Here is a 25,803-nt window from a genome sequence, read left to right on the forward strand (position 1 = left end):
TGGTTGACTGGTGCCAGAGAACGTGATCTGAGATACCCCACATAGGCATTAGATGGGTGTCCTAAATATGTGCCCCCCCATACTGTGCACAATCTGTTCCCTCTTGTCAATTCTAAATATAGACAACTTACAGACTAGACTTCACAAGCAGAATTAGAATATACTGCACATCAGTTTATTTTCCTGCAACCCGGTTTTGGTTGTTTGCTAATATTGATCTTAAACTGTCACTATCAACTATCCATCATGTGCATTGTTTGCTGCAGCTTTGTCTTATGTTGCATAAATGACATACTTCACGTAATTGCTTAAATGCGCCCACCCGTTTTTTTGGAGACCCACCCAAACTGTAAATTCTACCTACGCCCCAGAAGTTAACACATGATGATTTTCCAGCCTCTTAAAACGAATTAGCTAGACATTCTTAACCTCTTCTGACCTCACAGTTATCCCACTCCACCCAATGCAGTGTTATGAGAGTGTTGAGGAGACACACATGACCCGTGTCCTCTATATGGGGCCGAGCTTGGAGACCCCATGGCCTGACTGGTTATAAAGGAGCGATGAGAGGAATTAATCAGATTGAGGAATGGACCTGAGGTCAAACCTTGCAAATATTTGATGAATGACGGCTATGTAATGCATATTTGACTCTTTGTAGAATAATAAGCTCAGATATGTTTTGACAGATAAGCGAGGACTGTGGAAAGTGAGGTTCAGATAAACAGAGGAGTGAAAGCTTCATCTCAGAACGTTTGCTGTTGGAAAGTTCAGTGCTCAGGTTTCAGTCAGAGAACAAACTGTTGTATTAATGGGAGATTTGTGTTTTTTGGAACAAAAATTCTTGTTCTGTCATTCTATCTATCTATCTATCTATCTATCTATCTATCTATCTATCTATCTATCTATCTATCTAACGTTCTAACCCTCCATCTAATGTTCTAACCCTCTATCTATTCTATTCTATTCTATTCTATTCTATTCTATTCTATTCTATTCTATTCTATTCTATTCTATTCATGTGTTTTGGGTCGTTGTCGTGCTGAAATGTCCACTGGTGCCCAAGGCCAAGTTTCTCTGCAGACTGCCTGATGTTGTTGTTGAGAATTTTGATGGATTGCTCCTTTTTCATGGTGCCGTTTACTGTGGTTAGGTTCCCTGGTCCACCGGCTGAAAAACACCCCCAAAACATTAGGTTCCCGGCACCATGTTTGACAGTGGGGATGGTGTTCTTAGGGTTGAAGGCTTGTCCATTATTGCGCCAAATGAAGTCTACATCATTGTGACCAAACAATCCAATTTTTGTTTCATCTGACCATAAAACAGAAGACCAGAAGTCTTCTTCTTTGTCCAGATGAGCATTTGCAAAGGCCAAGTGGGCTTTTTTGTGCCTTATCTGGAGAAGTGGTGTCCTCCTTGGTCTGCGTCCATGGAACCCAGTGGTGTGCAGTGTCCGTTGGACTGTCTGCCTTGAGATGTTGCCACACAGTGGAAAAATAGACTTTAGGACAATATGACGTTGCAATCAAATTAATAATAATTTAAAAATAATAAGTGTGCTCAGGCAGTTTGACTTGACTTGCCTGGAAAGCTACAAAGTCATGAGTCGTGGTTTGAAGTCGTGATTTACGAGCTCAAAAACCTGCCTGGAACGCAGCATTAAAGCCCTTTCCTGACTTGAGAGCAGCCACAATGCGCAGCCGCAGGTCCTCAGTGAGCTCCTTTGTCTTAGCCATGACTGTCCACAAACCAACAGAGAGCTTCTGTTTTTGACCTGTTGAGTTGATTAAAACAGCTGTTCCCAATGAATCAGGGTAATTAGGATGTTTTAGAACAGTGTGGACTATTTGGAATGGTATAGAACTTTGGATTTTTAAATCTCTTTTAATTCTGCCTCCTTCCATACAAATTGTAATTGCAATTAATGTTCAGTTCATAAAAGTCAATTGCAAAATTCAAAAACTCACCAGTGCCGGTTTTTACCCACATTTGGCAGTTAGTGTGGTAATTTTAGACCTTGAAAGCCGACAACTACATTTCCTTCACAAGATAAAAATAACGCAGTATGGAAAGCATTCTGAACATCCATGTTTACAGAAAAACCCCACACATTGAGTGGTACCTGCTGTTTGATTCCCATCGCTCACTGTGACATTAGCTGCGGGTCATGAAAACACTACGTGACAAAGCAAAAACTACAGAGCGCCTCAGAGTTCAGGGCCGAGGAAGGCCAGCATGTGAAGGAAGCGCTGAAAAGCTGCGAATTCCACAAGTGGGCCTTTATGAAAACATCTGAAATATCCAGCGGTGACTCCAGAGCAGTGAGCAGAGGAACGGAAGAACAGATGTAAAAACATCGTCATCCCTTAAATAACTATAGCATCAGGAAAACGCCATACCATGTTAAATAAACACAGTTTGGTTTTATTTTAAACTTATGGACACAATAAGACAAAACACCTTTTATGCTTGAGTGTGAGAACTGCCTGAAGAGACTCATGTACCTGCGTCTATAGAGTCACTTGATCCAACAGTAATATATAGATTGTGAAGAACAGATAGTTTGTGAAAGAGGCCCATCATGTGAAACTCATGATGTTGAGTCTCATGATGTGTTTAACCCGTAAGAAAGAGACAGTTTTTTTACCCGTTTCCACAGACAAATACAGCGTTTAGCATTGGAACAAGACTTTAGGTTAAATAATATCCCATGATTTATTTATTTGTTTTTATATCAGTAATTGTAAAATGGTTGACCCAATTTTATATATATACACTAACAGTCAAAAGTTTTTGAACAGTAAGATTTTAATGTTTTTTTTAAAGAAGTCTCATCTGCCCACCAAGCCTACATTTATTTGATCCAAAGTACAGCAAAAACTCGAAATATTTTACTATTTAAAAAAAAATAAACAGCTGAGTAGATTTTTCTTTTCAGTTCAGAAGAACAGCATTTATCTAAAATATAATTCCTTTGTAACATTATAAATTTCTTTATCATCACTTTTGTTAATTTAAAGCATCCTTCTAAATAAAAGTATTAATTTCTATTTTCTATTCTATATATATATATATATATGTATATACTGACTCCAAACTTTTTATGGTATATTGTATAAATGTTACAAAAGATTTTTATTTCAAATAAATGCTTTGGATCTTTCTATACATCTATTCATTTTATATTTCTATTTGATCACAGAAATAAATTATATTTTAAAATATATTCAATATCAATATATTCTTTAGAAAAAAAACATAAAAAAATCTTTTGACTGGTAGTATATATCAATCAATAGCCACATTTAATTTTAATTAACGTACAACAGTCATCCAATAAAAACCATATGATCCCATAATCATAAATATTTAAATTATACTAAATAAGTAATGAAATTGCTAATTAAAACATTTAAACTATCAATATTTGCTATTATTTAATGTGTTAAACAACCAGTATTAACCACAGAAATTAACATGTTATTTTTCCTAAATATTAATGCATTTATTAATTAAATTTGACCCAAAATATTTTACATTTTCTAAAATTTAGCAACTTATTAGAACTCACACTTTTATTTCTCCAGTGCTTTTGAAGGCCTTTTCCCATCAAGGTGGATTTTTAGATGCTTGTAACCTAACCTGATTTTTTTTTTTTTTGGAAGTTCAGTGGGGTTTAATTTTGATCTCAGGTTAAAAGTTGTGGTCCTTTTTCTTGGTCAGTATGAGAGTTAAGAATTCCAATTAAACCACATACAGATGCTCCTGAGTGAGTAGATTTTCCAAAGTGTTGTTTCTAATGATTTTAAGAACAGCCGACACACTGTGTCTAGTCATGGGGTAAAATGCATGCTGCTGAATAAATGTGTGTAAAACTTTCCAAAGTTTGTCTAGGCCATGTTTATCAAGTCGTCTGCAGTGCCAACTGTGTGGTTAGGGTGGCTAGTCAGGCGGTATATAAACAGAGTAAAGATGACAAAATAAATGATTTTCATGACAGTTACATACATTTTCCCTTCAATTCTAACTACAAAAACTTTTTATATAATTGTAAAAAATATATTAATATTTTTACATTTTAATGTAACTTTTTTAAAAATTAAAAAAGTTGTTTATGTTAAATAATTTAATTACAGCTATTATTGGTGCGAAATAATGCTGCTCCTTCAAACCCTTGGTTATCCGATGTTCTCCGAGAGCATCGGTCCAAACTAGGGCAGCCGAGAGAAAATGGCACAAATCTAAGGATCCATCTGACTTGAGTATGTATCGGTCTCTGCTCTCATCCTTCTCTACCCAAGTACATACTGCCAAATCTTCATACTTCCACAAAAAGATAAACAATGCTCCGGACGCACGCAACCTTTTCAAAACTTTTAATTCACTGCTGGTGTCCCACCACTTCAATAACAGCCACATTCTTCACAGACAAAACTACATCTATCAGTAATAAGTTCTCAGCTCCACACATACAGGAACTACAATTGACCACTCCCCTCTTCTCCTTCTGTCCTTACTCTGAGGCAGAAGTAGCCAAACTTCTCTTCTCCAGCCATCCGACGACATGTCCTTTAGATCCTATCCCCTCACACCTTCTCCAAGCAATCTCTCCTACAATCCTACCGGCGCTCATACACATCATCAACACATCTCTTCTCACAGGCACTTTCCCCACTACTTTTAAGCAGGCCCGGGTAACCCCACTGCTCAAAAAACCTACACTGAACACTTCACTCATCGACAACTACAGACCTGTCTCTCTCCTTCCATTCATAGCAAAAACACTTGAAAGAGCCGTTTTCAACCGGCTATCTTTATTTCTCTCACAAAACAATCTATTGGATGCTAACCAGTCAGGGTTCAAGAGTGGCCATTCAACTGAGACTGCTCTACTGTCTGTCACTGAAGCCTTGCGGACTGCAAAAGCTGATTCCAGATCATTAGTACTCATTTTGCTGGATCTATCTGCAGCTTTTGACACGGTGAATCATCAGATCCTCCTGTCCTCCCTCTCATCGCTGGGCATCACAGGGACACCGCTTCGCTGGTTCAAATCCTACCTCTCTGGTAGGTCTTTCAGAGTGGCTTGGGGAGGGGAGGTATCCAAAACTCATCACTGGGGTTCCTCAGGGATCAGTTCTTGGACCTCTCCTCTTCTCCATATACACTACATTCTCTGGGCCCCATCATACAGGCACATGGCTTCTCCTACCATTGCTATGCTGATGACACACAGCTCTATCTTTCATTCAAACTAGACGATCCATCGGTAGCTGCACGGATCTCAGGCTGCCTGGCGATATCTCTGCATGGATGAAGGAAAACCATCTATAGCTCAATCTAGCAAAGACCGAACTCCTTGTCTTTCCTGCCACTCCAACTTTACAACATGACTTCTCCATCCAGTTAGATTCATCAACAATTACCCCATCGACTTCAGCCAGAAATCTGGGTGTAATCTTTGATGACCAAATGACTTTTTAAAGACCACATTGCTAAAACTGCTCGATCTTGCAGGTTTGCATTGCACAACATCAGAAAGACCAGGTCCTTCCTAACAGAGCATGCTGCACAACTCCTCGTCCAGGCCATTTCCAGGCTGGACTACTGCAATGCTCTTTTAGCCGGTCTTCCAAGAAGGCCCATGTCACACCTCTCTTCATATCACTGCACTGGCTACCGGTTGCGGCTCGCATCAAATTCAAGACACTGATGCTGGCCTATAGGACAGTCACCGGCTCATCACCTGCCTACCTCCACTCACTACTACGAATCTACACTCCCTCCAGAAATCTGAGATCCTCTAGTGGAAGACGCCTCATTGTACCACCACAGAGAGGCATGAAATCACTTTCCAGAACATTCTCGTTCAACGTTCCTGCCTGGTGGAACAATCTTCCCACCCCTATCCATAATGCAGACTCCTTAACAACTTTCAAGCGACTGCTGAAAACCCATCTTTTTCGACACTATGTGACTCTATAAAAAAGAAAAAAAAGAAAAATAAGTTCTCCTCTCTTCCATGATCCTCCCTTTCTAGCCTGCTCTCTTCTAACAACGCCTAATATATGGTATTTTTGAGCACTTCCTATGTTGATCTGCCTCCTTAGGATGAATCACTTGTATTCCCAATTGTAAGTCGCTTTGGATAAAAGCATCTGCTAAATGAATAAATGTAAATGTAAATAAGAATAAGTTTTACAGTCAATAAATGGCTTTGGGAAGCAAGCCGAACTACAAAAATAGCATGTGCTTTTCATTTTGAACATAGTGTAGCTGAAGTTTTATGTGAATGTTTTTATTGAAGTAATTGTTAAAATGTTTGACCCAATTATATATATATATATATATATATATATATATATACTAAGATTTTTTATTTAGTTTTAAAGAAGTCTCATCTACTAACCAAGCATTGCATTTATTAGATATAAAGTACAGCAAAAACAGTAAAATATTTGAAATATTGTACTTTTTAAAATAACGGAATATATTTTAAAATGTAATTTTTTCCTGTGATTTCAAAGCTGTCTTTTTAGCATAATTACCCCAGTCACATGATCCTTCAGAAATCAGTCTAATATTCAGATTTGCTGCTGAAATAACATGCATGATTAATATTATGTAGAAAATATTTTATTTTAAATAATTTAATTACAGCAATTTTTGGTGAGTTTTACAATTCAATAAATTGCTTTGGCAAGCAAGCCGAACTACAAAAATAACATAGGCTTTTCATTTCGAACATGGTGTAACTGAAGTTTTATTTGAAAGTTTGTTTTTCAACCTCATGAACTATTTTTGCCGCCTTTGTCTTTGATGCTATTTATAATGCTGATTACTCAGGAGAGGAGGCTTACTGAGCAAGTATGTGAAAAGATGTTTTGAGACACTGCATGCAATTTAACTCAGTCTCTGAGGTTTTAGGCCTAGAATCACCTTTCAAACCAATTTTGGCTGTTTAAAATGTGGCCCTGACTCCAGACACTGACTCATATCATTGGCCAGAACTGGCACAGCCTTCATCTGCAGTGGATCTGAATTTAAAGGCATCGTCACTATGCCAGTACAGATGAAATTAGAGCCATAACACTGAGATACAAGGCGCAGGACTCACGTACACACAAGTTCAGGTAGGAAACGTGACATGGTGTTTCACTGATCATTTCACTTTAAATGGCTTGCGTTCCTGGAATTATATTAGATTTTCTGTAAGTTTCCTTGTATTTTGTAAATGACCTAGTTGAATGTCATTGCTATTTTGCAGTATTTTCAGGCTAGTGTTCATATATTTCCAGCAGTAAATGTAGCATGAAAAATGTTTGATAATTTCAGACATGTCAAGGTCTGGTGGGTTTAAATGGAAGGTCATAAGACTAACCTTATAAGAGTCGTGCTGTTGTGTTTCTCTAGAGAATTAGCCCAGAGGGCAAAAGTCATGTGATGCATTGATTTTAAACTTAAAGTCACTGATGTTGTTATTTTAGCTGTGTTTGTGACTAATGCGCAACTCGGTTCTGCATGTGATTGTACTGCTGAGATCGTATAGCTACTAATGTACCTTCTCATTTTTGTCTTATCTGGTCCGTACTACGTCAGAACTCAAAACAAATCTTCCTTTCCCATCTTCTGTTCTCAAGCAGAGCAGATATGAAGCTTTAGTTTTGGTTTTCCCTCATGAAGGCCTTTCTGTGTCGGTGCTAATAAAGGAATGAAGGCAAGCAGAAGTCGTGTTGTAGAAAGCAGCTGTTTTTGATGAAGTTGCTGTGTTTTATATCAGCATGGGCAACATGCAAGAAGTAATTGACCCAAAAATGAAAACTGGCTGAAAATGTACTGACTCCCAGGAGTTTGTTACTTCATCGGAACAGATTTGGAGAAATATGTGTAGCATTACGTCACTTGCTCAGCAGTGGATCCTTTGTAGTGAATGGGTACCATCGAAATGAGAGGTTAAACAGCTGATAAAAACATCACAATAATCCACAAGTGACCCACAGCACTCCGGTCCATCAGTTAACATCTTGTGAAGGTTATGGCTGTGTGTTTATAAGAAACAAGTCTTTTTAACCCTTATTTAACTTTAAACGTATGCTTCCGGCTAAAGTCCATAACCATAACAATGCAGTCTCTAGTGAAAAAGTCACTCCCCTCTTGTCGTCTCACATCAAATTTATTTATTTTGAACAGTTTTGGATTGTTTTTAAATAATGCCTGAATCTCCTGATTCAGACCAGATGACCTTTTTTACTGGAGAAAGCAATATTCTGGATAGAGGAGTCGTATTTTACTGAAAGCAAAGTTTGGAAATTAATGACGGATTCTAACATACAGTTGAGGTCAAAAGTTTACATACATGCTCAAAATGTTAATTATTCTACCAAAATAAGAGGGAGCATACAAAATGCATGTTTTTTTTGTTGTTGTTTTTTTGTTCTGGCCTGAATAATAAAAGATGTTTACATATAGTCCAGCATTTTTGTGTATTTGAACCCTTTCCAACAATGAATGAATGGTTTTGAAATCCATCTTTTCACACTGAGGACAACTGAGGAACTAAAATGCAACTATTACAGAAGGTTCAAACACTCACTGATGCTTTGGAAGGAAACACGATGCATTAAGAGCCAGGGGGTGAAAACTTTTGAACGCAATAAGGATGCATGCATTTCTTTTTTTTTTTTGCCTAAATATCTTTTTTTTTTCATTTATCACTGCCTTTCAGAAGCTACAGAAGATACTTACATGTTTCCCAGTAGACAAAATAAGATACATTTACCCTGATCAAATATAAAAGGTTTCACCCCCTGGCTCTTAATGCATTGTTTCCTTCTGAAGCATCATGAAACTGTATTTGAGCATTTGAAACTTCTGTATTAGTTGCCTGTGAGTCCCTCAGTTGTCCTCAGTGTGAAAGGATGAATCTCAAAATCATACAGTCATTGTTGGAAAGGGTTCAAATACACAAAATGCTAAAAAACCTAAGAATTTGAAGGACTTTTCTGAAGAACAACGAGCAGTTTAACTGTTCAGTTCAAACAAGGGACTCATGAACAACTATCACTAAACAAAGAAAAGAAAACAGCTGTGGATCATTTAAGTAACAACACAGTATTAAAACGTTTGAACTGGCTAATTTTTATAAATTTAACTACTATTTTCGCTTTTGGACTATATGTGAAATATCTTATTCAAGTCAGTACTAAATAAAAAATAACATGAATTTTGTATGATCCCTCTTATTTTGGTAAAAAAATTAACATTTAGCAGATTCTGGATGTAAACTTTTGACTTCAACTGTACTTACAGCTTTTTCTTTCACAATACTTTAACTGATGGACTGTTTTAATCAGCTGACATTCTGACGGCACCCATTCACTGCTGAGGATCCATTGGTGAGTAAGTGATGTAATGCTACATTTCTCCAAATCTGTTCCCATGAGGAAACAAATTCACATCTTAGCTGGCCTGAGGGTGAGTACATTTTCAGTTTATGTTCATTTTGGGGTGCATATAATGTTTGGATGTCTAATTTTTATCTGATGGTCCAGTCGGTTTGTAGGCTGATCTGTTGTCTGCTGGTTAACCAGGCTCTCTTCCAGGCCCAATTTCACAGCACTACATAATAAAGTCACATGAAACATGGGTCACTGGGTCGGTTGAACCAGCTTTCCTCTTGTTGTCTTTCCCTGCTGTGCCTCAGGTGATAGTAGGACGAGGACAATAGGACATGGTTTGTTTTGTGTGGACGTCAGGATACTCCTCCCTCAGAAGGTTCAGCAGGAAGACCCTTTTCATGCCTGTAGAAAACAATCAGAGAATGTCACGCTTTATGTTCGTGAATTACCATTTTTGTGAAGTTTGGCAGTTTACTAACCTTGTTTGAGAAAACCCATCTTAACAATGCTTTCATTCCAGCTATTGTCTTTTGTGATATCATTCTGGATTCAATCAGATTTCATAAACACCTGTCTAGGACTATTATTAAATGCGAAATAAATGCAATAATTAAATTTTAAATTCAAAATGTTTGATTTCACGCTACAAAATAAATCTGTTATACAAACGTTATACAAAGAGGAATAACCAGCAACCAGACACTACACATTTGTGACTCTGGACCACAAAACCAGTCATAAGGTTACATTTTACAAAACTGAGATGTATACAACATATGAAAGCTCAATAAATTAACCTTCTATTGATGTATGGTTTGTTAGGACAGGACAATATTTGGCCGAGATACATCTATTTGAAAATCTGGAATCTGAGGGTGCAAAAAAATTTAAATACTGAGGAAATGACCTTTAAAGTTCTCCAAGTTAAGTTCTTAACAGTGCATATTACTAATCAAAAATTACATTTTGATATATTTATAGTAGGAATTTTACAACAAATCTTCATGGAACATGATCTTTACTTAATTTCCTAATGATTTTTGGCATAAAAGAAAAATCTATAATTTTGACCCATACTATGTATTTTTGGCTATTGCTACAAATATACCCAAGCGACTTAAGACTGGTTTTGTGGTCCAGGGTCACATTTAGACTATAAATCTCAACAATTATAGTATACACTCTTAAAAAGGAAGGTTCTTTGTTGGTATTAATGGTTACATGAAGAACCTGTAACTTCCGTAGAACATTTCTATTGCACAAAAGGTTATTTATGGTGGAAAGGGAAGTTTAGATTAAAATGTTCTTCATGCTAAGAAAAAGTGGTTATTTTAAGAACTGTTTGCTAAAAGGCTGTTTGGAGATCCCAAAATAGTTCAAATTTTTTTTTGTCAACTGAAACCCTTTGGTCTACATTATTTACTTGAGGTACCCCCTGAGATATATTTGCTCGTTTAACCTACTTAAAAATATAAATAGAAAAAAGAATTTGAATATACTTTCATTCTTTCTCAGTTTCTTTCTCTTTCTCAGACCCCTGCAGTTGATTTGGTGACAGTTCAATAGGAAATCGGTTGTCCTGTCATCATACAATTTAAGTGAATGTTCAATTTATCATTATATATTGTAATATTTGAGAAATTATTGTTGTATTTGATTATATTAGTCTAGAGTGATAGTCAATGTAAAAAGAGCAAACGGGGGAAGCAAATGAACATAACAGCATAACATCATAAAGTTAGAGGGTAAAGTTTATCATTCAAATGAACTGTGCACATATGTTTTAAACACTTACCCTACTTTATATGTTCTTACTCCGCCCATGTATTAAATATGCTTACTTGAAAGTGTGCCATTTTCTAGGGTATTTCTTTTACTTCTCAGATAACCTCAATAGAGTGATCTATTTCAGATGCAGCTGAAATGACAACAACATACACATATATTCAATTGTTTGCTCAAAAGTAATACTGTAGGGACAATTTAGTAGTCACTAGCATTCATACAGTAAATTCTACGCCCTTGGGAAGATGAAAAGCAAGTCATTTCTTTATTACACATTTCAACCTTAGATTTGTTTTCTATTTTACATTTATTTATTTAAGGGGAGACGCTGCAGGCAAAAACGCTGTTTTTTCATGCTCCTATCAAGTTTGAGATTTTGAGCTTTTTGGTTTTGCATTAAGTGTTTTTTTAGAGTAGTGGAAAGAAAACATCCAAAAAACACTGTTAAGTGTTTCTTGTATAACACTTTTTCTATTTTTGTCAATAGATATCAATTACAGGCCGTTTTATTAAAAGAAGTTTTTTCTTCTATACTGAGCCATAAATCTCCACTTCAGTAGCACTTACACACACCAGACTTTACATTTCTAATCTTGTCTATATCTTGAAAGTTTTTACAGAGAGATTTGTTTATATTTCATTTGCTTGATTTTATACAACATTTTATTCTCCAGAAAATGGTAAAAAAAATATGTTTTCTGAATTATGTCATGACAAAAATTCGATCTGTAAAAACTTGACTCTAATATGTCAAAAGAATTAGACTTCATTCAGTATTTAGATTTTTGTACTAGAAATGTATGCAAATTAGCTCATATTTCATTAAATAATGGCTCATTTGCATATTTAAGCCTAACATTTTAGAAAACTTGTAATACAAAAAATGTTTGCAATTATCAAAGTAATCAATCAACTGGGTAAGTAAGGTTAATTTTTTTTACCCTGTTCACCTGCAGTGTCTCGCCTTGATTTCAATGATTTAATTATAATTGAATTAATTTATAGATGAACCAGATGCAACTCCAAAGCTGTCCTGTGAGCAGACAGAAATTGAGGGGTGACTGAGCGGCTCTGATTTCATTTCACATGCTACAGAGATTGTTGCGCTGCCATGTGCTCAGCTCCTGTTCCTCTGTCCTGCCAGGTACGTGACGAACTCCACAGATTTAATGTGCCTATGGGCACATAAGAGCTCCATATCCGAAACTGAGACATTCATTTGCGCCTAAATGCTGTATTATTTACTCACCCTGGTACTAGTGTAGTTTCCAAAGAAAGTAAACTTATATTTTAGGTCAATACTCACCAGACTCGGAATGGGAAACTTTTAAAAAGGGATTTTAAAGATCTGGAACATTTCACCTCTCTTTCCAGATCAACCGACCTTGGAAAAATAATGTCAGCAATTTGCTTTCCTAAAGATGATGACTCACATTTACCCTTAAAAACATTATATTTTGTTTCATATCAGTTACTTGTTTGTAACAGATTTATTTCATCCAAAGAGACCTGAATTCCGGAATACTCTTCCTGAAGCAAAAAGAACTTTTGACCCAGATCTACGGCACAAGCTTGTTATTTCATTCAACCTTCGCTTTCCCTTCTGGATGTTTATGACTTATATGTTTGAATGGAGGCAGTGTTATCCATCAGTCTAAATGCTAGTAGTTTGTAGCACTCGATTAACTGTTGTTATTCTAAGTGATATTATTCAAGAAGTGCTTGTTTGGAGTTTTTGCCCTCTCCCACTTTTTTTGGATGTTTACTTGTTCAACTTCACGTCCATGGAAAGATTGTCTTACTAAAACCATAGCTGGTTTTAGACTAGACAAGTAGGTGGAAGCGGTCAGACTGTTAAGTGCAAACAGAGTCTAACCACACGGCAGCCCATAAGAATACAACACAGTTGCCAGTTCTATTTTAAACATACAAATTCATCTGACACAGAACCCAGCCTACTGATGTAAACAAGTCATAAAAAGACACAAAATACATTCAAAGTGCTTCGAAAATGAGTATAATCTTGTTTACCGAACTCATTTGTTAAGTCCAAAAGTGCAAAAACAGTAAAATTTTGAAACAGTTTTACTATTTAAATAACTGTTTTCTATTTGAATATATTTTAAAATGTAATTTATTCCTGTGATTTTAAAGCAGAATTTTTAGCATCATTATTTCAGTCCAGCCAGAGGTTGATGAATTATGAAGACTAACTTTTTCTTTACAATATCCACTGAGGAATCATTTACAATAAGACTAAAAAGGGTCAATTTTGATTTAATTTGATATTTTTTCTCTAAATTCTGAGTTTAAATTTCACAATACTGTATGTATTATAGTTAATTGTGAATTTATATCTTCCAATTTGGGCATTTTCCCGCAATTCAGAAAGTAAACTCAGAATTCTGAGAAGAAAATTCTGAATTTCCAGATATAAATTTAGAATTGTGAGAGATAAATTCAGAAGTGTGAGATATAAACAGAATTATGATTATTTTTTATCATAATTCAGAGTTTACGTCTTGCAATTCTGTTTTTTCCCTCTCAGAATTGTGAAACATAAACTCAGAATTCTAAAGGAAAAAATATGGGAAAAATCTAAATTGTAAGGCAAATAAAAAATATATATATATATTTCATCCAGAGGCTTCTTGCCACGGAAAGAAAGATGAGGTCAGGGTCCAAATGCAGGTAAGGTAATTTTAATTAAACAAAAACAAAACAAAAGGCCAACACGGCACAACATGACATGACTAGAATGCAAACTGAAAACAATGCAACCAGACAGAGTATTGGGAGAGGGGAGACTATATAGTCCGTGGTAATGGGGGACAGCTGTGGGTGTAAAGCGTGTGACGAGGGTGTGCAACAAGACAGGTGTGATCAATTTAGAGGAGTGGGGTGCGGGAGGAAGGGAGACAGTGACCTCTGGTGGGGAAGGGAAAACACCGCAGCCCAGACTCGTGACAGGACCCCTCCTCTACGGAACGGCTTCCAGACGTTCCAAAAAGGCCGAGAAAAAAGAGGAAAAAAAAAAGTCTGGAGGGAGGTGGAACGGGGGAATGGTGAAACAGGGGGAGGGATGGTGCAGCGGAAGTAGGCCCGGAGACGAAGGTTCTGGGAGGCTGGGCGAGACCAGCGTAGGTCTTGGGAGCTCGGGCAGGGCGTGACTTGGCCTTGAAGGAACGACTGTGATGTGACTTGGCGTGACTGGAGCTGCGGTGTCCTGACCGGACTCAGGAAGTGCTGCGGTGTCCTGACCGGACTCAGGAAATGCTGCGGTGTCCTGACCGGACTCAGGAGGTGCTGCGGTGTCCTGACCGGACTCAGGAAATGCTGCGGTGTCCTGACCGGACTCAGGAAGTGCTGCGGTGTCCTGACCGGACTCAGGAAATGCTGCGGTGTCCTGACCGGACTCAGGAAGTGCTGCGGTGTCCTGACCGGACTCAGGAGGTGCTGCGGTGTCCTGACCGGACTCAGGAGGTGTTGCGGTGTCCTGACCGGACTCAGGAGGTGCTGCGGTGTCCTGACCGGACTCAGGAAATGCTGCGGTGTCCTGACCGGACTCAGGAAATGCTGCGGTGTCCTGACCGGACTCAGGAAATGCTGCGGTGTCCTGACCGGACCCAGGAAATGCTGCGGTGTCCTGACCGGACTCAGGAAGTGCTGCGGTGTCCTGACCGGACTCAGGAGGTGCTGCGGTGTCCTGACCGGACTCAGGAGGTGTTGCGGTGTCCTGACCGGACTCAGGAGGTGCTGCGGTGTCCTGACCGGACTCAGGAAATGCTGCGGTGTCCTGACCGGACTCAGGAAATGCTGCGGTGTCCTGACCGGACTCAGGAAATGCTGCGGTGTCCTGACCGGACTCAGGAAATGCTGCGGTGTCCTGACCGGACTCAGGAAGTGCTGCGGTGTCCTGACCGGACTCAGGAAATGCTGCGGTGTCCTGACCGGACTCAGGAAGTGCTGCGGTGTCCTGACCGGACTCAGGAGGTGCTGCGGTGTCCTGACCGGACTCAGGAAATGCTGCGGTGTCCTGACCGGACTCAGGAAATGCTGCGGTGTCCTGACCGGACTCAGGAAATGCTGCGGTGTCCTGACCGGACTCAGGAAATGCTGCGGTGTCCTGACCGGACTCAGGAAATGCTGCGGTGTCCTGACCGGACTCAGGAAATGCTGCGGTGTCCTGACCGGACTCAGGAGGTGCTGCTGTGTCCTGACCGGACTCAGGAAGTGCTGCTTGACCGGACTCAGGAGGTGCTGCGGTGTCCTGACCGGACTCAGGAGGTGCTGCGGTGTCCTGTCCGGACTCAGGAGGTGCTGCGGTGTCCTGTCCGGACTCAGGAGGTGCTGCGGTGTCCTGACCGGACTCAGGAAATGCTGCGGTGTCCTGACCGGACTCAGGAGGTGCTGCGGTGTCCTGTCCGGACTCAGGAGGTGCTGCGGTGTCCTGTCCGGACTCAGGAGGTGCTGCGGTGTCCTGACCGGACTCAGGAGGTGCTGCGGTGTCCTGTCCGGACTCAGGAGGTGCTGCGGTGTCCTGACCGGACTCAGGAGGTGCTGCGGTGTCCTGACCGGACTCAGGAGGTGCTGCGGTGTCCTGACCGGACTCAGGAGGTGCTGCGGTGTCCTGACCGGACTCAGGAGGTGCTGCGGTGTCCTGACCGGACTCAGGAGGTGCTGCGGTGTCCTGACCGGACCCAGGAGGTGCTGCGGTGTCCTGACCGGACTCAGGAAGTGCTGCTTGACCGGACTCAGGAGGTGCTGCGGTGTCCTGACCGGACTCAGGAGGTGCTGCGGTGTCCTGTCCGGACTCAGGAGGTGCTGCGGTGTCCTGTCCGGACTCAGGAGGTGCTGCGGTGTCCTGACCGGACTCAGGAAATGCTGCGGTGTCCTGACCGGACTCAGGAGGTGCTGCGGTGTCCTGTCCGGACTCAGGAGGTGCTGCGGTGTCCTGTCCGGACTCAGGAGGTGCTGCGGTGTCCTGACCGGACTCAGGAGGTGCTGCGGTGTCCTGTCCGGACTCAGGAGGTGCTGCGGTGTCCTGTCCGGACTCAGGAGGTGCTGCGGTGTCCTGTCCGGACTCAGGAGGTGCTGCGGTGTCCTGTCCGGACTCAGGAGGTGCTGCGGTGTCCTGACCGGACTCAGGAGGTGCTGCGGTGTCCTGACCGGACTCAGGAGGTGCTGCGGTGTCCTGACCGGACTCAGGAGGTGCTGCGGTGTCCTGACCGGACTCAGGAGGTGCTGCGGTGTCCTGACCGGACTCAGGAGGTGCTGCGGTGTCCTGACCGGACTCAGGAGGTGCTGCGGTGTCCTGACCGGACTCAGGAGGTGCTGCGGTGTCCTGACCGGACTCAGGAAGTGCTGCGGTGTCCTGACCGGACTCAGGAGGTGCTGCGGTGTCCTGACCGGACTCAGAAAGTGCTGCGGTGTCCTGACCGGACCCAGGAGGTGCTGCGGTGTCCTGACCGGACCCAGGAGGTGCTGCGGTGTCCTGACCGGACTCAGAAAGTGCTGCGGTGTCCTGACCGGACCCAGGAGGTGCTGCGGTGTCCTGACCGGACCCAGGAAGTGCTGCTTGACCGGACTCAGGAAGTGCAGCTAGTGTGTGACGAGTGTGTGCAACAAGACAGGTGTGATCAATTTAGAGGAGTGGGGTGCAGGAGGAAGGGAGACAGTGACCTCTGGTGGGGAAGGGAAAACACCGCAGCCCAGACTCGTGACAGGACCCCTCCTCTACGGAACGGCTTCCAGACGTTCCAAAAAGGCCGAGAAAAAAGAAAGAAAGAAAAAAAAAAGTCTGGAGGGAGGTGGAACGGGGGAATGGTGAAACGGGGAGGGATGGCGGGCCAGGCCCGTGCAGCGGAAGTAGGCCCGGAGACGAAGGTAAACAGAATTGTGAGATGAAAACTTGGCCATTTTCTGCAATTCAGAATGTAAACTCAGAAGAAAATTCTGAATTTCCAGATATAAACTTTGAATTGTGAAAGATAAATCCAGAAGTGTGAGATATAAACAGAATTTTTATTTTCATTATTTTTTCTTAAATTCCAAGTTTACGTCTTGCATTTCAGATTCTTTCTTCTCAGAATTGTGAGGAAAAAAAGCCAGCATTATGAAAAATAAACTCAGAATTGTAAGGAAAAAAGTCACATTTTTTAAAAATATTTTATCCAGAGCTTCCACAGGCTTCCATAATAAACAGACTTGTGAGATGAAAACTCTGAGGAAATTCAGAGGGGAAAAAAAGCCATAAAATTTTAATAAAAAAAAAAAAAAAAAAAATGAATGCTGAGTTCATGTCTCATAATTCTGAGAAAAAATTATAATTGTTAGATATAAACTTACAATTCAGATTTCTTTCTCATCTGAATTAGTGGCCCATCTAGGGGTTAGAGAAAAGGTGCAACCAAAAAAAGGTTTTGGAGGTCATCACTCCTGTCCCAGCCAGCAATCAATACACAAAGTTTGACATATATTTGTTCTTTTTTTATTGACTCTTATTTTAGAAAAAGGAAGCAAAACTTCAAGAGGGGACCAGGCCAACACAAACAAAAATGAGTCTAAATGTTGGGAGGATCAAACTGACTTACCTGGAAAAGAAAAACAAATAAACAACATAACTTTTACCTCACTCCCTAACTATCCAAAAACATGATTAGAAAAAGAAAATGGCATCCACCTCTCTACAGCTTCCACAATTAAATATATACAGCAACAAAGTAAACAGTATAGTTTAAAAGAGTCAAATTATATACAGATCAAATTTGAGTAACAAAAGAAGTATTAACAACACAAGGTCAAGGATTTAGGCTCACAACAGTCCACAAGCACACAGACTGAAAAACCACATGCTGGGACAGGAGGAATGACTCTCACTGTTTCCTGTTTCCACCTCAGCTTTATACACCAGCTCTCATCTCATCAACCAATCAGGGCTCTCCCAATCAGGCCTCTCCTAATTAGGCACAGCTGATGTCTATACCTGGCTGAAGGGATGAGAGAGAGATAGAAAGAGAGAACAAAACAATGCAGAACCAAAAGAAAACAAAGTACAATCACATTACACAGAATGTGTGAATAAACAAACAAATAAATAAATAAGGGACCATATACATCACGTCCTGAGACGTAACAGTGGCAGAAACAACTGTAATTTCACTTCAGCTTTAAAAAAAACTGTTCTACAATATAGACATCACATGTCCTTGAAAATCTGATAAAGATGTTTAGTTGTCATTGTGAACTCTTCAGGAATCTCAGAAAGTGCAGCTGTGTTTTAATGGGATTTTGTCAGGAGTCTCTCGTTCCTCTGGGTGTGAAATGTCACATAGAAGGTGTGCTCCTCACTACAAACAGAACAACAGACATCTGTCATTGTCAACTGGAAAGGCAAAGTGCAAAGTTTGTTGTCACATGCTTTAGGAGATGTTATATTTGGCCGTGACAGATTGTAGCACCTCATTCATGACCGAGAGAGTATGTCTACCGAAGATTTGCACAAACCAGGGCCAAAGTAATAGCTTTTGATTTGGCCCGCCATGCCATATTACAAGAGGAGGGGAAAAAAAGGCCATTGAAGCCATTTTTGTAGTCAACTGTTTTAAATATTAATAATAAAAATATAAAAATGTTTCTTGAGCTGCAAATCAGCATAATGATTTCTGAAGGATCATGTGACACTGAAGACTGGAGTAATGATGCTGAAAAGTTTGTTTGATCACAGGAATAAATTACATTTTAAAATATATTCAAATTGAAAGCAGTTATTTTAAATAGTAAAAATATTCCAAAATTGTACTGCTTTTGCAGTACTTCAGAGCAAATAAATGCAAGCTTGGTGAGCAGAAGAAACTTCATTAAAAAAACATTACAAATCTTACTCAAAAGATTCTTTATTTGAATATAGTTATTTATAATGCAACATTTACTTTTAGCCCACAATCTATTGTATTAAAAAGTATTTTTTTCAATGCAGTGCATTCAGTGGGAGACAACGTTTGGACACAGATAATATTTATTACGTCTATTTTCATTTTTTTAAAAGAAATAAATTCAACAAAAGTGTGAAATAACATAAAAGCAAATACATTTAAGCTTATTTTTGTGTAGATATTAGGATCAGTGTTGAGGAAAGTTACTTTTAAAAGTAATGCATTAAAATGTTGAGTTACTCCTTAAAAAAGTAACTAATTACATTACTTAGTTACTTTTTATGGAAAGTAGTGCATTAAGTTACTTTTGCGCTACTTTTTAAATCTGGGCAGGGCTTGTTTGTTTGTTTTTAATATAAAAAGTTCTATAATTTTTTAAATAAAAATGTAAAAGCCTTTTTACACCAAAAGCCTCAGGCTTAGAGAAAAGTAAATTCACATCTTTACAGTAGAACGCAGAAAAAAAAAGTAAACTCTTTGGCAATTAAAAAAAATAAACAAATGTTAGATTATCTTGAGTAATTTTTGCTTATTAGTATGGATGAAATAGATCATCGAAGGTCGGCAGCAAAGACATCGGTTAATAAAATGGGATTAAATACATAAAGGATAATTGTATTATTTAAAATTTATTTATTGCAGGTTTGTGTTGCATTTGACTGTTTTTATTCATTTTGAAGAATAATGTATCTGTTTCTTTAGTGAGTGAGATGAATTAATGCATGTTCACATTTATTCTAGAACTAAAGTAACATCTTACTCACAATTTCTCTCAACATGGGGACAGGAGAGCTTTTAATCAATAAATGGGGGAAAAGTAACTGGCGTTACTTATTGGAAAAAGCATCTCAGATATTTTCTTGTCAATTAAAAAGTAATGCGTTACTTTACTAGTTACTTGAAAAAGGTAATATTATTATGTAACTTGCGTTATTTGTAATGCGTTACCCCCCACACTGATTATGACATACTTTTTTAGCCTTTTTATGGCATGCTTTTTCCATGTTCAGAGTTTCTATGTACAGGAATGTGCCAAAAAAATTTAAATATTGAGGAAAAGTGCATTTATTTCAATAATTTGTTTCAAATAGTGAAACTTGTGTTAAATATTTTAAGCCTTTGTTTCAATTTTGATGATTATGGATTAAAGACAAAAAAACAAAGAAAAAAAAACAACAAATCCAGTATTTCACAAAATTAGAATATGTCATGTGACCAATAAAAAAAGGATCTTAAACACATGACGGCCTTCTAAAAAAATGTTGTTAATGTACTGTATTATGTCGTCAGTACTTTGTTGGGCCTCTTTTTGCAAAAATTACAGCATCAAACCCCAAAATTGAAACAAATAATAATTAATATAACATACAGGTTTTACTTTTTGAAACAAAGTATTGAAATAATTGGACTTTCCCTCGATATTCTACTTTTTTGGCACATACTTGTATTATGAAACAGTTCTACTTTTCAGTTTATCTTTACTATTTCATCGACTAAGATGACTGACTGACTGAATAAATGCAAAGCCAATAGAAACTGTATATTTCTTAAGAAAACTTTGTCAAGTGTGTCCAAACTTTTAATTTGTACTATAGTATATATAGTACATTTAGATATGTATGAAACAGAAACATCATATTATGCAGCAGTAGGTATTTGTAGTTGTTCTTGAAACAAACTGTGTTGCAACCCACTTTAACCCTTATGTGTTGTTAGGGACGTTTTCGTCCACTGAGGGGTGCTGTTGAGTCTTAATTTGGCCACAACTTTTTCTTTGTTAAAGCAAATGGAATGATTTTTGGTGACTAATCTTATTTTGATACATATTTTGGGAAAATGCTTTGAAATTTTTAAAAAACTCAACAGTACACTGTGGGCAAATTTACTGCCCTTTCGTTATGTTTCGTGGCTGAAAACAGCCACTACTTTAAACTGCTGTAAAAATGTATCAGATAAATATTTTTTAATTTTTTTATTGCATAAATCTATTAATCAACCTCAGTCCTGCTCAAAAATACTAAATGTTTAAAAAAAATTCAGGATTTTAACTCTTTAATTGCCAAATTCCTAAATGATGTCACTGATTTGGGAAAAAAAAAAAAAAACACAAGATTGCTCATTTTAAATATAAAAGGTAATTGTGGCCTGGATTTTTTTTAACCTTTTTAACAGTCTTGGACATGTGAAAGATTAGTAAGAATATTGGCTTTCATGCATTGTTAGTTTTGGCGCAGCATCAGATTTTCTTTTTTTCTCCCTCATTTATTGTTTGTGGCTGTTTTTGCCCCATTGACTTCCATTATAACCACATTTTTTGATTGCAAAGCCATGACACCATATAATGCTGAATTCTTGATTGTTTGTGGTTTTCCCTGTTGGGAAGGGGTCAAATTTGTAAATTGTACTGTTAATTATCAGTTGGCCCCATTAACCCTTTAGATAGGCCTTTGCAAAAAAAAAGCTTAGTTTTACATAGAGTTCTATGGAGTTTAACGGCATATTATAGTGTACGTATTTGTATGTGTGTCTAAGTGTGTTTGAGTGTGTAAAAGTAAGTGAAAGTGTGAGAGAGACCTTTGTGCACCTTGATACCCCTGAGAAAATCTAAATAAGCACCTCAGCTCTCAGAACGACATGGAGTAAACAAAAATAAAGAAAGTATATTTATGTATTTGTTTACCATATAGTTCTTAGAGCTGAAGTGCTTTTTTTGATTTTCTGAGATGTATCAAGGTGCACAGAGGTCTCTCTCACACTCACAGACACTCGCACACACTCACACACGCTCACAAACACATACACACACGCACACTATGATATGCCGTTAAACTCCATAGAACTCTATGTAAAACTAAGCTTTTTTTTGCAAAGGCCTATCTAAAGGGTTAATGGGGCCAACTGATAATCAACAGTACAATTTACAAATTTGACCCCTTCCCAACAGGGAAAACCATAAACAATCAAGAATTCAGCATTATATGGTGTCATGGCTTTGCAATCAAAAAATGTGGTTATAATGGAAGTCAATGGGGCAAAAACAGCCACAAACAATAAATGAGGGAGAAAAAAAGAAAATCTGATGCTGCGCCAAAACTAACAATGCATGAAAGCCAATGTTCTTACTAATCTTTCACATGTCCAAGACTGTTAAAAAGGTAAAAAAAAAAAAAAAAAAAATCCAGGCCACAATTACCTTTTATATTGAAAATGAGTAATTTTGTGTGTTTTTTTTTTTTTTTTCAAAATTAGTGACATAATTTAGGAATTTGGCAATTAAAGAGTTAAAATCCTGATTTTTCTTTTAACATTTAGTATTTTTGAGCAGGACTGAGGTTGATTAATAGATTTATGCAAAAAAATTAGATATTTTTTTTAATCTGATACATTTTTACAGCAGTTTAAAGTAGTGGCTGTTTTCAGCCACGAAACATAACGAAAGGTTGTAAATCGAAACAATGCACAAGTTATCATCATCATCATCATCCTCAGTGTGTGGATTGGAGTCCCTCCTCACAGTTTGTCTTTGTGTTGAGCTCTCCCTCAGACTCCGCAGTCTCTTCTACACTCCACGCGAGAAGGTATGGCTAGACTTTACTACGTTATTTTTCTCTCTTCTTACACACTTCTGACTTTTACTTTTATAGCGCGAGATAATGTTTTCATAGTTCTCGTTTGAAACCTCTATTTTCAGATATTGATCAGAAAATAGAATCATTAGAATTCGAAAAAACAGTGTTATAGTGTTCGAACCAGTCTATGGTTCAACCACGTGGATAAGTACCGCGCTGTGTTGTTTTAAATGTATCTTGCGGGAACCGGTGAAATTTTAGCGCCAAATTTTTCGACATGACTTTTAGAAACACGTCTTAGCGAAACAGCCAGCGATAGTTCACTTATTATAACGAAGTTCTCTTTAATATTTGGAAGTATGTGTTGATTAAGCTTGTGAATGTTTCAAACATAGTAACGTTAGTATTGTTGGTTGTCCGCCGCGCGTTGGAGACATGATGTATTACATCGCATCCGTTGTAAGTCATTCATAATCATAACTAACAACTAACAAGTTGTAAGCTTTTATTTGGAGTTGTGTGATGAGAATGTGTTCAGTGAAGTGTAAATGGTTTGGTGACTTGAAATGTACATAGAGACAAATGAGATGATTGTTTACTATTTATTCGTTCTATCAAATCATTTTGGCGGTAGGTAGTAGTGACGCAAGCATGCCACAGCATGGTTTACCACATGGCACATGGCCATTTTCAATATAAGAGTAGCGTATTTGTGATGAGTGAGATGTGCTATATTACAATCTCATTGTCCATTCAGTGTATTTAAACTGCTGCTTAAGCATTCAGAGTTTAAAAACATGGCATTTGCTAAAATATGACTTGACTTCCAGTCCAAAAGCTCACCAAAACCTGCCCACTTCCACAAAAACCAGGCCAAAATTTTAACTGCACAAAATAATGTGATAGACTTTTATTGCCATGTCAATCAAGGTTGATAAGGACCATTTTCATCTCCTTAAAATAAAACGATGACACGATAAAACAAAGATGATGATAAATGCATTAAAAGGAGTCTGGAAATATGTTTAAATATGTTCTGATGCAGCACAGCATCATATAGCCCCATCTTCTGTTTTGATTGTTTCTTACTTGTTCGTTCAACTGTTCTCTTATTTCAGTTACTATTATATTTAAAAGTCTTCTATTAATCTCTTACCATGTGTAATCCACATTGTGAGATATATTTAGAAGTCTACTATTCATTTCTCACCACATGTATTCCACGTTATGAGATTCGAGGCACCTTATATTTAGGCCACTTTGCCATTGCAGTCACCTAAATAAAATGAATGAATGAATATATAGCTGCACACTCAAAATCTTGCCCTTTATAGCGCCAAAACCCTGTCACTCATGAGTGATCACATCTCACCAACATAGAAGATGGTAAATTGATTGACAGGTCTCTGTTAAACTGAACCAATAAGGGTTGCGTTTGAGCTTGAACATGACATGAGTAAAAACCATGATAAAAGCGAAGAAAAAAAGCAGCAGATTGAACTAATTTTGTCTACCAACCCAATGCATTATTCTCCGGTCCAAGCTGATCAAAAAAGCCCAAAACCTGCCCATTTCAATAAAAACCAGCCCAAAATTATAACTGCACAAATTAATGTGATAGAATTTTATTGCCATGTCAATCAAGGTTGATAAGGACCATTTTTATTCTCTAAAATAAAACAATGATGACACAATAAAATAAAGATAAATCAATTTCACAGATATGGATCAAAACAGGGCAAAAGCATTAAAGGGAGTATGAAAATATGCTTAAAATGTCTAGAAATCTTTTCAAAGTGACTTCAACCCTTGGAAAAACACATGCATCATTTTCAATGTCCACAGTAAGAATAAGCTCATTTTTGTGCAAAAAGTGCACAATAAAGTGACCAGAAAGCAATGTAAATTAGCTGGCTTTTACTCTGTTTAATGCACACACCCATGATAGCCAAAAATGTGTTATTCATTGATGCATACTGTATGAAAATCTGACAGCAAAATAAAATGCCTTTGTCTTGTGCTTTTAGACAGAATAGACATCTTAGAACATAATGCAGAACTATGTCCAGTTAAAACTGTTCAGGTCCAGCAGCTGTCAATGCCAAGTATGCCAGATGTTCTGATGCAGGACAGCATCGTATAGTCCCATATTCAGTTCTGACTTTTAATAAATCATTCAACTACTTCTATTCATCTCTCACCAAGTGTAATCCACGTTGTGAGATTTCAGTCACTCTTAGACTCTTTATCGTGTAGCTTATTTTTAGCCACTTTGCCATCGCAATCACTTGAATAAAATGACTGAATGAATATATAGCTGCACATTCAAAACCTTGGCCTTTATAGCACTAAAACCCCATCATTTACAAGTGAACTGAACCAATAAGGGTTGCGTAAAGGAAAAATGAGTTGATGACTGCACTACACATTATTTTACTGTGATACTTGGAGCTCGAAGTTGAACATATTAATGTATCATATGACTAAAGATAAGAGCGAAGAAAAAAGCAGATAAATTGTCTACCCACCCATTGCAATCCGCCCAATCTGGCAACACTGTTACTGCGATTCAAAGAGAAAAATGTGACTTTGCTTAGTTTTATTTACAGTTTTGCTTGCTGTGGTGTTATTGTTTAAGTGTCATGATGCTTATGCATATGCTTGTGGCCTGGATAGTAGATAGATGTGCACTTCTCATGCGCTTATCTTGCACTAGATGAGATTCATGTGAGCTGTATCATGAACAGAGAACAGCGCTCAGTCAGCTCCAAAGCTGGCAAATCTGCCTAATGTAGCTCATGTGGTGTTCGTGTATGCATTGCGTGCAGCTCTGGACAAATGCTCATGCACAAATCTGCCAAAACCTAGGTGGGTTTCCTATGTGGTGTTATGTGCAGCTGTCATCACAAAACTTGCATGCTAGTCTGAAAATACAGTCTGTGTTGATGCATAACTATAGTTACCTATGTTTTCAGAAGTCAAAACAAAATCAGTTGACTTGCTTAATGCACAGACCTGGTTATTCCAAATAAAATGCAAATCTTTGGAAATCTTTTCAAATGAAATCTGCATTAAGTCAGAAATTACTTTTCTTCTGACATCACAAAGGCCACTTCC

General features: G+C 38.4%; 1 protein-coding gene across 4 annotated transcripts in view; it reads left to right on the plus strand.

Annotated features, from left to right (window-relative positions):
• Positions 1 to 25,803, plus strand: part of slc29a1a (solute carrier family 29 member 1a) — a 60,020-nt gene that overhangs the window by 1,663 nt on the left and 32,554 nt on the right. Inside the window, exons 1-2 of one of the 4 annotated variants that reach the window (XM_073834830.1) lie at positions 7,093 to 7,133; positions 12,189 to 12,327. The exons of 1 other annotated variant lie outside the window; for it this stretch is intronic. The gene's annotated coding sequence lies outside the window, so the exon portion shown is untranslated. Of the gene's footprint in view, positions 1 to 7,086; positions 7,134 to 12,188; positions 12,328 to 22,656; positions 22,696 to 25,803 lie in introns of those variants that run through there. 2 more of the 4 variants (XM_073834831.1, XM_073834833.1) reach the window with 2 other exon arrangements.

This window comes from Garra rufa, chromosome 2 (genome assembly GCF_049309525.1).
Source record: "Garra rufa chromosome 2, GarRuf1.0, whole genome shotgun sequence".
NCBI lineage: Eukaryota > Metazoa > Chordata > Actinopteri > Cypriniformes > Cyprinidae > Garra > Garra rufa.